The following is a 12865-nucleotide window of genomic DNA, read 5'->3' as shown; positions in this document are numbered from 1 at the left end:
CATGCTCCCTGTCTTACACCCCACATTTGATTCACCTGTTTCCCACGGTGGGGAGGGCCTTATTCATAAATATCTGTTGAAGAACATGCCCCTTTTCTGTCTGGCTCTTTCAGGGACTCCTGCCTGTGGTGGCAGCTGTTGGCCTCTGGGATGTCCCTCTGGCCCCCACTGAGGTGGGAAGGGGCTCAAAGCGGATTTCCCTATTTTGCCCCCTCCCCTCCCCCATGGGGTGTACCCAACCCGTTGACCCGAGCTGGGGCCAGAGCAGCGCCCTGGGCTCAGGAGTCTGCACTTCTGTGCGCCGGGAAATGGCTTGGAGATGCTCCGTCAAGCACAAGATATAAATTGCAGGCAGTTTTGAAATGTTTGGCGAGATTGCTTTTTGAGTGGCAACCTGCATCTGTGCGTATCGGGCGGGGGGCAGGGCAGGGAATCATTTACTTTTCTCTCTTCTCTCTCCTCCTCCCTGGCTCTTAGTCCCTTCTAGGCCCAGCAGGACCTCAGCAGGCCTGGAGTAAGAGGTACGGGGCTCTGGACAGAGTCGGGGGTTGAGTGGAGGGGGGGGTCTCCAGGGGAGCTAGGCGAGGGGCTGGTAGGCCCTGGCCAGGACGTCGGCGGACAGGCTGACAGACAGTACAGCAGGCTAACCTGCTGGTGGGCAAAGCCCCCTCCCCCTTCCCCCATTCCAAATGAGATACGCTCAGGGGCCCAGCTTTCAGGGCTTCTCTGCTAGACTGACTTTCAGGCATTGATTCAACTGAATTTTCTTCCATCTCAGCCACACGCGTCAAATCCCAGCGAGGCCCCGGCTCCGGATAGGTGTCCTCATTTTCTAGACCTTCTGGGGCCGTAGGCTGGGCCTCTGTGTTCCGGCCTGGGGGGCAGGGTCAGGCTTCGGGTTGGGGCTAATGGGGAATCGATTACAACCAGGGCAATTACAGTGGGGTAACTGCTGACCTCAGAAGTGATTACTCATTTGTTTCTTTTTTCTTTCATTCATTCATTCATACGAGCCATTTTTTCGAGTGTTTCCCATTAGGTATGGTTTTAGAGCCTGGGGACACAGGAGTGAATTAAACTGAGAAATATCTTCCTTCGTGGAGTTTACATAGGAATTTGTTTCTTAACCTCAGCTCCACTTTCTCATCATTTTATAGCAACATAATGGTGCACTGCGTGGGGAGTTTGGAGGAATCAAAGATCCTAGAAGGCTCAGTCAGGAACTCACAGACGGGGACCACCCTCCATCCTGGTGCTCTGTGCCCTCGGGAAGCTGCCTGAGCTGTCTGTGCCTCAGTCATGAACCAGGAATGAGGTATTATCTCAGGGGGTTGCTGGGAGGATTGAATGGGACCCGGGCTGGCCTATGGTGAGGGCCCCCGGCTGGCTGTTGGCTACTATTTTAGCCCCATGACGTCTGGTCTTAGTGAGGGAGGAGCCCACGAGCCGGGGATTACTGCTGCCCCGATTCTCGGGAGGGGGACAGAGGAGGGGCTGGGTGGTCCACCACGGCAGGGGCCACGACTGCTTTGCTCACTGGCAAATCTTAGGCCCCAGCCCACTGGACGCTCAGTAAGTGGTTTCGAATGAATGATGCATAGCTAGATACCAGCCACCGCTTTGAGCTCCGCCATCAACAGTGTTTCGAGTTGCAGGTGTCTATAAAGAGGAGGAGGGGTGACAGCTAGAGGAGCAGGTGGGGTGGAGGGACGTTTGCTGCTTCTATGCAGGACACTGGCCCACGGGGAAGTGCAGATGGAAGGAAGCAGTGGAGGGGGGAGTGAAGAGAGAGGGGAAGGGGATTCTAAAAGAGCCGACCCCTGTGGGGAAGGAGCTGGGCTGAGCACAGAGCCAGAGCAGCCCTGGCCCCCTTTCCTTCAGAGAGCGGAATCGGATGGGGATGCGGATGGGAGGTGAGGCAGGTCACCCCTGCCAGCTTTGCTTTCTTCCCAGTGAACTTGAATGGCAGTTCAAGTTGCGAGCGGGGGGAGGGGTGATGCTGAGAGAGGGGCCAGGCTAGGCTGGTGAGGAGTGTGGAGAAAGTCTGGAACTGGAAAGTCTGGGGGCGGGGAAGGGGGTGGGCCTAAGCTCTGTTCTCAGGGGCCCCAGTCTGAGGAGAGGCATGGCAGAAACTTTCCTTCTCTTTCCCTCTCCTGGCCCCTCCTTCTCTCTCTCTGGCCTCTGAGCTGGATCATCCCTTCCCTCTCTCGGAGCTCAGTTCCAATTTCAGCATGTAAGGCAGGGCTGCTATGGACAAAACGGCCTCAGCTGAGAGTGAGAACTTCCGAGCCAGCCCTGGCAGGCCTGGTGGTCAGACCCCTCCCCGACTCTCCCTGTGCCCAGCTCCTATTGGTCCCCTTGAGGGAGCTCTCCAGGCTCCAGCAGCACTTCCCAGACCAGACTTCTCAGTAAGCCTCTCTCTGCTTCCTGCTCCCAGGGGCCCTCTGAGGGCATGACTAGGGGATTCCTCGTCTCCACCCCAGCAGGAGCATGGGGGAAGCAGGGCCCCCTAGGCAAGGGTCGAGGATTTATAGTCAAACCCCCAGGGAATTGTTTGCTGGGAGATTGAGGGCTGCTCTCAACCCTTGGAAGGGAGGAGGCTTCAGGCCATATTGTGGTCCCTGTCCGGGTGGCCCTGTGGCCATCTCCCCTCACCCGGGAAACCAGCACTGTAAGGTGGACTCAGTGGGCAGCAGAGCAGGAGACCCGGGGTAGGGGGTCGGCTCCTGGGCATGCATGGGGCTGGCTTGCGGGGCACAGCCATGGGATTCTCACTCCTGAGCTGGAAAACGAGGCCACCCGCTCCTCAGAGGCAGTCAGGAGGGCTCCCCGCGGACCTGGCCTCCAGGCAGGCGCGGAGAGCTGGTTACGGTTTGAGTTAATGCTCCTTAGAAGGAGCCGATGGGTCCCTCTGGGGCCTTTCGGGAGATTACAGATAGCATTCAAACGGATCCGCCCTGGAGAGGGAGAGAGGAGGTGAATGCACTAAGTCAGCCCTCTGAGCTCAGGAAGCCGGGAAAGCGGGCGAGGGCTGGAGCTGGCACTAGGACGGGGGAAATCAGGTACACAGAGCAAACGACCCTACCTACCCCATTGTTCCCACTCAGCCTCACCACGACCTGTTATCACGCCTACTTGACCAGTGAGGAAAAGTGACAGCAGAGAGGTTAAGTACCTTGCATGAGGTCACGGGACTACTCAGTGAGAGATCAGGAATCTGAACCCAGGCAGCTTAACTCCAGAGCACGGCTCTAGAACAGGAGGCGGATCCAACCCAGAGCGGTGCTGACATTGAGTCCTGGGCTGGAGCTGGGGGGCTGGGAGCCGGGTGGAGCTCATGCCCGCAGAGGACGCTCTCTGTTCTTTGTGAATGAGAGGCCTATGGGGCAGATGCCAGGCTCACCTTTTCCTCCTTGCAGTATCAAGGAATATGGGATCTGGGAGGTGTGTCACCTTCATCCTTTCTGGTTCACCTCCGCCTGGATGGCTGGCCCCACTACCTGCCCTGAGGCCTGGGCAGAGACTGCGTCTCAGGCATTTTGGGAGATGCTCCGTCTGGGCCAAGGCTCTCCTGCTCTGGGTCAGGGAGGTCTCAGGGGCTAGAAACAGCAAGGGCAGCTGTGACAGGAATAGCACGCGGGAGGTCCTGGTTAGCTCTATCGGCTGTTCCTGGGTCCAGGGGGGGTCCAGATTGGATCTAAAGTTGGGCTGTGGGAAGTTACAAAGGCTCCTGACCTGGAGCCAGAAGGTGGGTGGGTGTGGCCCCGAAGCAGCCAGAAATCATTTCCCTGAGAGACCAAGGCCCCCTCCATTCCTCATGACCCCTGGGCTCTCAGACTTCTGAAGTCCAGGCTACCTTCAATGATTTAGAATGGCCTGCAGAATAAGGCTCAGTTTAGGCTTTGTTATAAACTTCCGAGTTCTTTTTTTTGGCCATGCGGCATGTAGGATCTTAGTTCCCCAAACAGGGATCAAACCAGCGCCCCCTGCAGTGGAAGCACAGAGTCTTAACCACTGGACTGCCAGGGAAGTCCCTAGACTCCCAAGTTCTTTTGTCTCAATCTCCCAGGGCTAGTGAGAGGTATAAGAGGACTCAAGGAAAGAGCCAGGCCGGGGCTGGGAACGTACAGCCTCCCTGGGCCCCCTGAAGGCGTTGCTATTGACACTGACGTGGTTCAGAGGTTACACTGTTATTTTTCCTGACACAACAGCTCAGGGCTTGGGCCAGAGAGTCTGACTAATCTGCCTGGTTGCATTAAGGCCTGAGTCCTATTTTGACTTTTGCTCTGGGCTGGACTTCAGAATTTCTTTCTCTGTGCTTTCAGCTGTGCCTCATCCTACAGAACCCTGCATTTGGCAGGTACAACTGATACATTGAAAAAAGGCCCAATTCAATTTATGGGATGTAAACACAGTGCAACTTTGTGTCTCCCATTATTTTTATAAATTTTATCCCCGTGACCTACAGCCTCACTTTTAAGTAATAAGTCCATTTTACAAAGTCACTTGCAGGCATAAAACAGATTTCAGTTCCAAAATTTGAATGTAGAGTTCCGGATAACAATCTCCATTTCAAATTTGATTCAAAGTCCAACCTTTCCCCTCCCCAGGCCAGGGCAGCTGACAGGTTGTAGAGAGGCAGCTGCTGTAACTGACCTCCCCAGGGAAAAGGATGGAGGGAGAGGAGAGGGAACAGTGAAGTACCTCCCTCACTCTGGTCTGAATAAGGCTTCACACTCTCAGGGGAGGGCTGGTGTACATCTCTGCTTTCTCTCAGCTCCTGGGTCTCTAGGGTCCCTTACGGTTGAGTCCCTGCTCCGCCTGGCAGCCCTTAAGTCCCAAGCCCTTAGTCCCAAGCCCTTCCCTTCTCTTGGTCTACTTGCACAGCCTTTGGCCTCACCTGCTCTGGACGTGAAGGGCACCCCCAGGGCAGCTGCTGCTTCTCTACTGTAGACTTTTGCCAGTTAGAATTCCCAGATGGAAGTTAGACCCTGGGATGGATTGAGTATTGGTCGGGCCCCTCACTTTGGGGAGCAGTGCCTGTCGTATCTTGGTGCCTCTGTGGAAACTTTTAAAATTCCCTGTTACACGTGTCAGAGGACAGTTCTGCCTCTGGCCTACCACTAAGAGAGTCAGCGAGAGTGCATGCGGTGCCAGCCGGGTCCAGCTGCCCAAGGCTTCAGGTCAGCCCTTCCCCATCCAGCGGCCATCAGACTCATGGGAAATAGTCAATCTGGGTAAATTATAGAATACTGAATCCTACCTCCATTCCTAAGTAGGTGTGTGATCTCGTGTAGCTGACTTATCCCGTGTTTCCGTTTTGTCATCTGTAGAGTGGGGACAGTCGTACTTACCTCATACATTGTTGAATAAAATGAGATAACTGAAAACACTTAGAGCCGTGTGCCGGGCACACAGTAAGCACTCAGTAAACAACAAATTATTATTATTATCTGTGGACCCTTATTAAACTTGGGCGGCAAAAGGGGAACGGTTACAGCATAAGCTGTGGAATGTGGAGTGAGACAGATCTGGTTAGAATCTGGCTTCCGGTTTTGTGACTTTGAGCAAATTGCTAACCTGAGCGTCAGTTTGCACAGCTGTAAAATGGAGCTTTTGCTACCCTCATTTGCCTCAGGGCTGTTGGGGGGATTTATTGAGATAAAGTCTCTACTGCTCTGAGCTCAGGGTTGAGAGTGTGGTAGGCAACTGATAAAGGGCAGCTGTGTGTTCATGATGGAGGTAGATTTCCCGGGAGGTCTAGGAAGTACCAGTCCTCACCAGTGCCCCTTTCAGCCAAGCCCCTGCCCTGCCCTCCTTGTGCTGCTTTAATCACCAGGGAAAAACTGAAGGGACCCAGATATGACTGAGAGGCCCCTGATTTATAATTATTACCCCTCACAGGCAGTAATCACTCCCCCACCACCCCCATCCTGGTCCTGGATATTGGAATGCAGCTCTCCGTGGTCAAGAGCTGTGAACCTCAGCCTCAAATTAAATGCAAACAGACGCGTATCTCTCATCTGTGTGTTAGTCCAAGTGTCCAAGTCGTCCTGAAGATCAAGAGAGCAGGGTGGGGTGGTGGGGTGGGAGCAGGGAGACATCTCGGGCGGCCTCGCTAACGAGCAGGCTCATTTGCCTTGTTCTCCTCCCACCGTAAGGAGGGAAGAATTGCTTTTCCTGCTTGGCAAGCCAGTATCAATATTTCCAGAGTGATATGAGGAAGAAAACCACCCCAGGCTTTACTAGTCCTCTGGTGGATTTGGGGAGATGCGCAGCAAAGATTGCTGGGGATGTGGCTCCCCTTCCCCCTGGCCTCACTCCCAGACCACAGAGCAGCCCACGGAGTCAAGCTGGACTTGAGACACACAGCTGGAAATGCCCCTTGGAGACAACCCCCCTTGCCCAATTCTCTGTACACATAGAGGAAGGGATGTACTAAAGTTCATAGGATAAAGCTGGGACTAGAACTAGGCTTTCTGGCTCTCGACCTTATGCTTTTTCCACTAAATGGGGATTTTTAAACTTAAAAAACAAACAAACAAACACAACTACAGAATCTTTTAGAAAGTGAAATCTCATACGGCAACCCCAAACATAAAACAGATCAAGTGGAGTTGTCCTTGCTGAGGTGTGGGCAGTGGGGTGGCTGGGGTGGAGGGGAGTAGAAGCCTAGTCTAGTGACCTCCCACACCCTGGTTGACTCTTAAAACTCCTTTGAGGAACCCTAGGGTTCCACGGCACCCGGTTTGCAAACCCCTGCAGTAAACTTCTGTTGTCTCGATTCTCAGCATCTGCATCGGGGGAAGAAAATCTGCAGCTTTGGATTCTAGATTTTTGAAACTGAACAGAGATTTGAGATGCTGCTTTGTTGCCTCTCCTCCTGGTATGGGCATCGACTAGGAATGGATAGGGCACTTGCCCTCCTGTTTCACAAGAAAGGGTCAAGAAGAGACCTCGCGTCCGAGTGGGTCTACTTTGGGGAAGTGCCTTCCTTCTAGATGGGTATGGTCAGTGTTTTGCCTTGGTGAGTGGCGGGAGCCAGACTATGAGAGACCACTCCCCCTTTGTTCTGAGCTCTGAAAGGGGAGGACCCAGGAGGTCTCAGCCTTGGGCTGTTGGGACAGCTCTGTGTCTGTTGTTAAGACAGCTACTCTAAGCTAAGTCTCCTCACCTCTAAAATAGGGACAATAACCTGAGCTGGGGCTGTTGTGAGACTGAATCAAATCATTTAAGAAAAAAAGAAGTAATAATGATGGAATTCTTACTATGTGCTGGGGAACTGTGTTAGTGCTGACGATCCCGTGATTCTGTTATTTTGCCCATTTTGCAGCTGAAGCCATTGAGGCAAGGAGGTTAAAGAACATGTCTAATGTCACAGAGCTTACGTGAAATTCCAATACACAAAGAAGATCTAAATGGGCCTTGAAGAAGCAGCTAAGGCTCTGGCTTCCCCTTTCACCCCTCCCCGACACACAGTCTTTGCACATTGTTCAGAGACTCAGGGCCCCGTCCTTGCTGAAGTGGGCAACACGGAGCATCATTCTGGCTGTGTGTGACCTCCTTGGTCCTTTGCGTGGAGAACATTCCTGAGCCTGCCCTTGGTTGGGCTGGGCTGGGTTGGGCTCATCTGTGCTGGGCTCTTGGTCAGGGATGTTGAGTAGAACGCTCCTTGTAGGGAGAAACGGACCCCCAGGCAGCCCCCAGTTCAGACTTCTTCTCTTTTCTCTTTCAACTTTCCCAAGTTACAAACTGCACAATTAAGGGCTCGCTAATAAGCCATCCATCTTTTTCCACAAAGAGAGAACTGCAGGCTTCCCACTGGCTTCTTCCTCCTCTGGGAGGGAATCAATGCCTTATCTCAGCCGGGCCTGTGTGCAGAGGAAGGAGGGAAATGAAAGCACTTAATTAAGGCGCAGAGGAGCGGAAAGGGAACACTTTGTCCTCCCTGGCTCCCCGCTCTCCCTTCGCGTTCCCCGTCTCCCCTCCCAGGGCGGTGGGCAGAGTCCACTGAGACCCGGTCTGCTCAGTGGACAGAGGAGGAGGTTTTGAAGGTGAGGAAGACTCTAGAGGGGGCTCTGCTGGCTGGGCCTGAGCTGGTTTACCCACCCCCACCCCTAGCAGCCTGGCCTTGGCCGTCGGGCAGTGGGTAGTGCGGTGAGCGGCAAGAACTCTGCCTGAAAAACGCCCTCCCTGGGCCTGAATTTCTACCATTAAGGTGTGTTCTTTGAGGTCAGGAGAGCTATCTTGGCTCTCTACCCCCATGACAGTAAATGCCCTCAGAGGGAGCTCTGCTCACAGGCTTCAGGAGAAAGAGCTGGACCCCACAGTCCACACTTTCCCTTCTCTTGGGCCCTGGGAAGTGCCTAGAAAACAGCCTTTGGAAACAGCTGGGAAGGTGAGTGCCCACACGTGAAAGCATCTATACACTTGGAAGACCCAGCCGCCAGAATTCTCTGGGCTGTTCAGAAGTTTCCCCCTGAAGTTCTTCTCTGATAACTCGTGGGCCTCTATCCTCTATGAACTTGGCTGTTGACACTGTGGATGTGTCTTGTTCCTTTGGCTCCTGGTACCTTCTGTCCTGCCTGATGTCAAACCATCCTCCTTCACAACCCCTATGGCCTTCTGGCCTGGATGGGGTCCCTTGCCTCTGGTTTTTCCCATTGTGACTCCTGTCACACCTCTAGTCTTTCACACACAGCTCCAAGACAGTAGGTGGCACCTTTGAAGTTCTGTGACCCTGGTGGTGTCCCTGCCACACACAGTGGGAGGACAGATGCGGCAAAGGCCATTCTCAGAGGATCCTGGGGCTGGATGGAAGAGCAGTTGCTATAGACTGAATGGTTGTGTCGCCCCCAAATTTGTATGTTGAAACCTAATCCCCAAGGTGATGGTCTTTGGAGCTGGGGCCTTTGGGAGGTGGTTAGGCCATGAGGATGGAGCCCTGGTGAATTGGATTAGTGCCCTTATAATAGAGACCCTGGAGAGCTCCCTTGCCTCTTTCAACATATGAGGACACAGTGAGAAGAGAGCCATCTATGGACTAGGAAGCTGGCCCTCACCAGACATTGAATCTGCTGGTGCCTTCATCTTGGACTTCCCAGCCTCCAGAACTGTGAGAAATAAATGTCTTTTGTTTATAAACCACCAGTCTCTTATCCTCTGTTACAGCAGCCTGAAGGGACTAAATAGCCATCCTGTTCTGCTTTGCTCTGGGAGGCCTGTGGAGGTCTGGTGTTGCCCACAATCCTTTCCCACCTGCTACAGGGGGTCAGGGATGGAAATTGAGGAAGCCATGAGCAACGCCTGTGGAAAGTTGACTATATCTGCAGGGTGGCCCTGTTTCCTCACCACTCTGTGAAGGGTGGGCTCAGTGCTATATTCAATGGGACCAATGCTGACCTCATTGAAAGCAAAGTTTTTGGGGATAATTTAATAATTCAATGACTGTTATTGAGGTAATAAAAGGGAGAGTGGAGAACGGATCCCACCTAGGGCATGAGCCATGTTCCGTTTTTAAGTTGATGTGAGGGTGCACAGACCTAGCGTCCCCCGCTGGTCACCCACAGCGTGGTTCTGGCTGTAGCCACCAGCCTCTCCTCTACCCTGACGGCTACCTTACCTCTCCTCCTCTTGTCTCTGGGGGCTGGGTTCCTGTTTTTCTCAGGTTTCTCTCGAGTCCCGCCTGACATGGCCTGACCACTTCCTGAGAAGCTTGCCAGGGCCCTTGCTGCCCCTCCGTCTACTCTTGGTCAGGTGTAATCTTGTACTGGGCCTCTCCTGTGCCTTGCTTATAATCTCCCTGCTCAACTTTTACCCCAACCCTGGCACCTCGTGCAGGTGTACCCCGTATCTTTCACTTTCTGCCCCAGAGCCTCCCTGTGCCAAGGCTGGAGGTTCCTGTGGGGACACGGCACCCATGTACGTGCAAACCTGGGAGAGTGGATCAGCAATGTGCTGGGGCCGCCTTGAACTGGCTCGCAAGAGCCAATAGTTATATAACCAGAGAATTTGCTAGCAGGCTGTTTAGCCATTGGCAGCTTGAAATCGGCGTTGGCGGGAGTATTTATACATGGGAATTGGCAAATGCTGCACATCAGGGCATTTCCCCCCCCCCCCCCACCCCCATCCAGATTTACTAGCGCACTACCGGAGGGCGTTAACAGCCACTCGTGGGCCAGCCCTTGACCAGTGAGGCTCAGGAACTGGTAGTTAAATACTCTCTCCTTCCATCTGCAGATGGATAATTCTTTGAAGTGTTTCTCAGAAGGTCCCAGCAGGGTAGAGCCCCAGTTGACCACAGCAGTGCCTAGTCTGACAATGCGCCCTTGTATTGGATTTTCATCCTCTTCTCCAGCCGCCACTCCTATTCCCTGGGATACTTCCTATAATAAACTACTTGCATACAAATGCTTATCTCAGACTCTACTTTTGTGGGGCAGGGAGTGGGCTCAGGGGTGGGAGGTACAGAAGTTAAGGCTATTGCTTTAGGTACAGACTCTGTTTTCTTCCCCTGCCCGGAGTGTACCATTTCTGTACTTTTATTCCTGTGGTTTTTATTCCCATGTGTAGCTGTGATTGTACAGAGTCTTCCCAAAGCAACGACTCCTGATTTGCCTTGGAACATCTTCTGCAGCAGTGGAAAGGATTTTAAAATGTTCAGTTGATTTAGGCAGCGAAAAGAACATCTTTTGGCCTGAGAGCTGTCTGCAAGACTCTTGCCTGTTACTCTAACTGTTCTCTGTGACTGATTTCCATTTTCATTTGCAAGATAACCACCACCTGTGTCTTCCCTTCATGATTAGATTTCTCCATCATATTCCCCCATCACAGCTGCCCAGGAACCTTAAAGCTGGGGGTTCCAGCCTCAAATGATGTACCCAGCTCTTCCCCAAGTGGGTTTTATATGTCTTAATCTTGTCTCCAGTTTCTAATCCAAATCGTTTGCCCTGATCTGCCTCAGAATCAGCCCACTGATATGCTGCTGATCATTGAATGTTCTGATCCCTGACTCAGTTTTATTTTTTAAACACTGCACAATTTTATTTATTTATTTATTGGCTGCGTTGGGTCTTCGTTGCTGCGCACGGGCTTTCTCTAAGTGCGGGGAGCGGGGGCTACTCTTCGTTGCGGTGCACAGGCTTCTCATTGCGGTGGCTTCTTTTGTTGCGGAGCATGGGGTCTAGGCACACGGGCTTCAGTAGTTGTGGCATGTGGGCTCAATAGTTGTGACTCGCGAACTCTAGAGCGCAGGCTCAGTAGTTGTGATGCACGGGCTTAGTTGCTCCGCGGCCTGTAGGATCTTCTCAGACCAGGGCTCAAGCCCGTGTCCCCTGCATTGGCAGGCAGATTCTTCCCTGCGCCACCAGGGAAGACCCCTGACTCAGTTTTCTTTTTTTTTTTCTTGGCAGAGTCCTATGGGTTGCATTTAGCTGCATCGAGCATTTTGGGTCACGGGTGGAGAGCTTTCTAGTGAACTGGGTCATGCGTAGTGGCTATGGTGATCTTCATGCTTGTCTCCTTGAGACAGTCATGTTGCAAGAAAACCAGGTCATGTCAGAATGGAAGAGGACTGGGCATTCTTTCCCTCCCTGTCCCTCTACAAAAGAATGTCAACTCTGGGACTATAGAGAAGCATTTCCCCAAGACAATTCCATTTGGTCCACACAGCTGTGTGAGATGTGGGCCCCTTGTCATCAGTTCTCAATTGGGGGCGTGGTAGGAAGAATGAAGAGAGAAGAGGTCATGGTCATTAAGACCCTGAGGAAGGCACAGGGAAGAGAAGAGAAGTGGTCATGGTCAACAGAAAGGTCTTCCATAGCAGGGCCAGCCTGGCTCTCTGAAAAGATCCCACTGGGCTCCCCAGGGGGTTGGCACTGTCAGGAGGAACCACCCAGGTACTCCACATTAGGTGGTCCAAGGAGGTCCTCACGACTCTTGTGCCCTGGATGTGGCTCTGAGTTTGCAAGTCTCTCATATTCCATCCCCTGAACTCAGGAGCGGATGACAATGCATGGGGTGGCCCCTTCCCTTCATCTCAGGGATCTTCAGCCCACGGGCAGACTGGTACACTTTTGCAGAGCCCACTGGGAGGCCCTGGAAAGGAGAACCCCAGACTGAGGTTCTGAGATGCAGCTTCCTGCTGCTTCTCTTTGTAAAGAACCAACATGGTAGGCTCTTCTCTACCTCCAAATCCTCTGCCTTTTGAGTCTTTAGAGCTTGGGCCCTGTGATAAGAGACCAACTGTGCACTCCAAATAGGCATATTCTCCTATATGTTTCCCAGTCTCCCTTGCAGTTAAGTTGGGGTGACTGGTTCTAGCCAATGAGATGTGGGTAGAACTGATGTAAGTTAGTTCCAGGATGGCATTGAAAACACCCCATAAAATTATCCAGTAATTATCTGTGGCAACAATGGCGACGACAATTTAGGATGGCAGGACTGCATGACAGAGGAGCCTAGATCCCTGAGTTACCACTGGAGGAGAGCCACTTAGGAGAGCTACTTGACCCACTGGGGCAGACAGAATTTTGGCCCCATGACTTTGCCTTGATGGTATGCCCATGGATATATTACATTACATGGCAAAAGGGAGTCTGCAGGCACAACTAAGATTACCAGTCAGATGACCTTAGATAGGGAGATGGTCCTGGATTATCTGGGTAAACCCAGGGTAATCACATGGCTTCTTAAGAGCAGAAGAGGAAGGCGGAGGGATCTGACATGTGAGAAGGACTTGATGTGCCATTGCTGGCTTTGAAGATGAAAGATGTCATGTCAAGAGTATGTGGGCAGCCTCTAAAAGCGGAAAATGACTCCAGGCCAACAGCTAGCAAGGAAATGGGGACCTCAGTCCTATAATCTG

General features: G+C 52.6%; 1 long non-coding RNA gene across 1 annotated transcript; it reads left to right on the top strand.

Moving 5' to 3' along the window:
• The first annotated feature begins 476 nt into the window (after nucleotides 1–476).
• LOC141276203 (uncharacterized) lies at nucleotides 477–6072 on the top strand. The gene is made up of 3 exons (XR_012325412.1): nucleotides 477–521; nucleotides 1158–1315; nucleotides 5905–6072. It is a non-coding gene; the product is annotated as an uncharacterized lncRNA (long non-coding RNA).
• The last annotated feature ends 6793 nt before the right edge of the window (nucleotides 6073–12865 follow it).

The sequence above is a fragment of the Tursiops truncatus genome, chromosome 1 (assembly GCF_011762595.2).
Source record: "Tursiops truncatus isolate mTurTru1 chromosome 1, mTurTru1.mat.Y, whole genome shotgun sequence".
Lineage (NCBI taxonomy): Eukaryota > Metazoa > Chordata > Mammalia > Artiodactyla > Delphinidae > Tursiops > Tursiops truncatus.
Note: the sequence above shows the minus strand (reverse complement) of the source record. Positions and strands in the feature narration are given on the sequence as shown.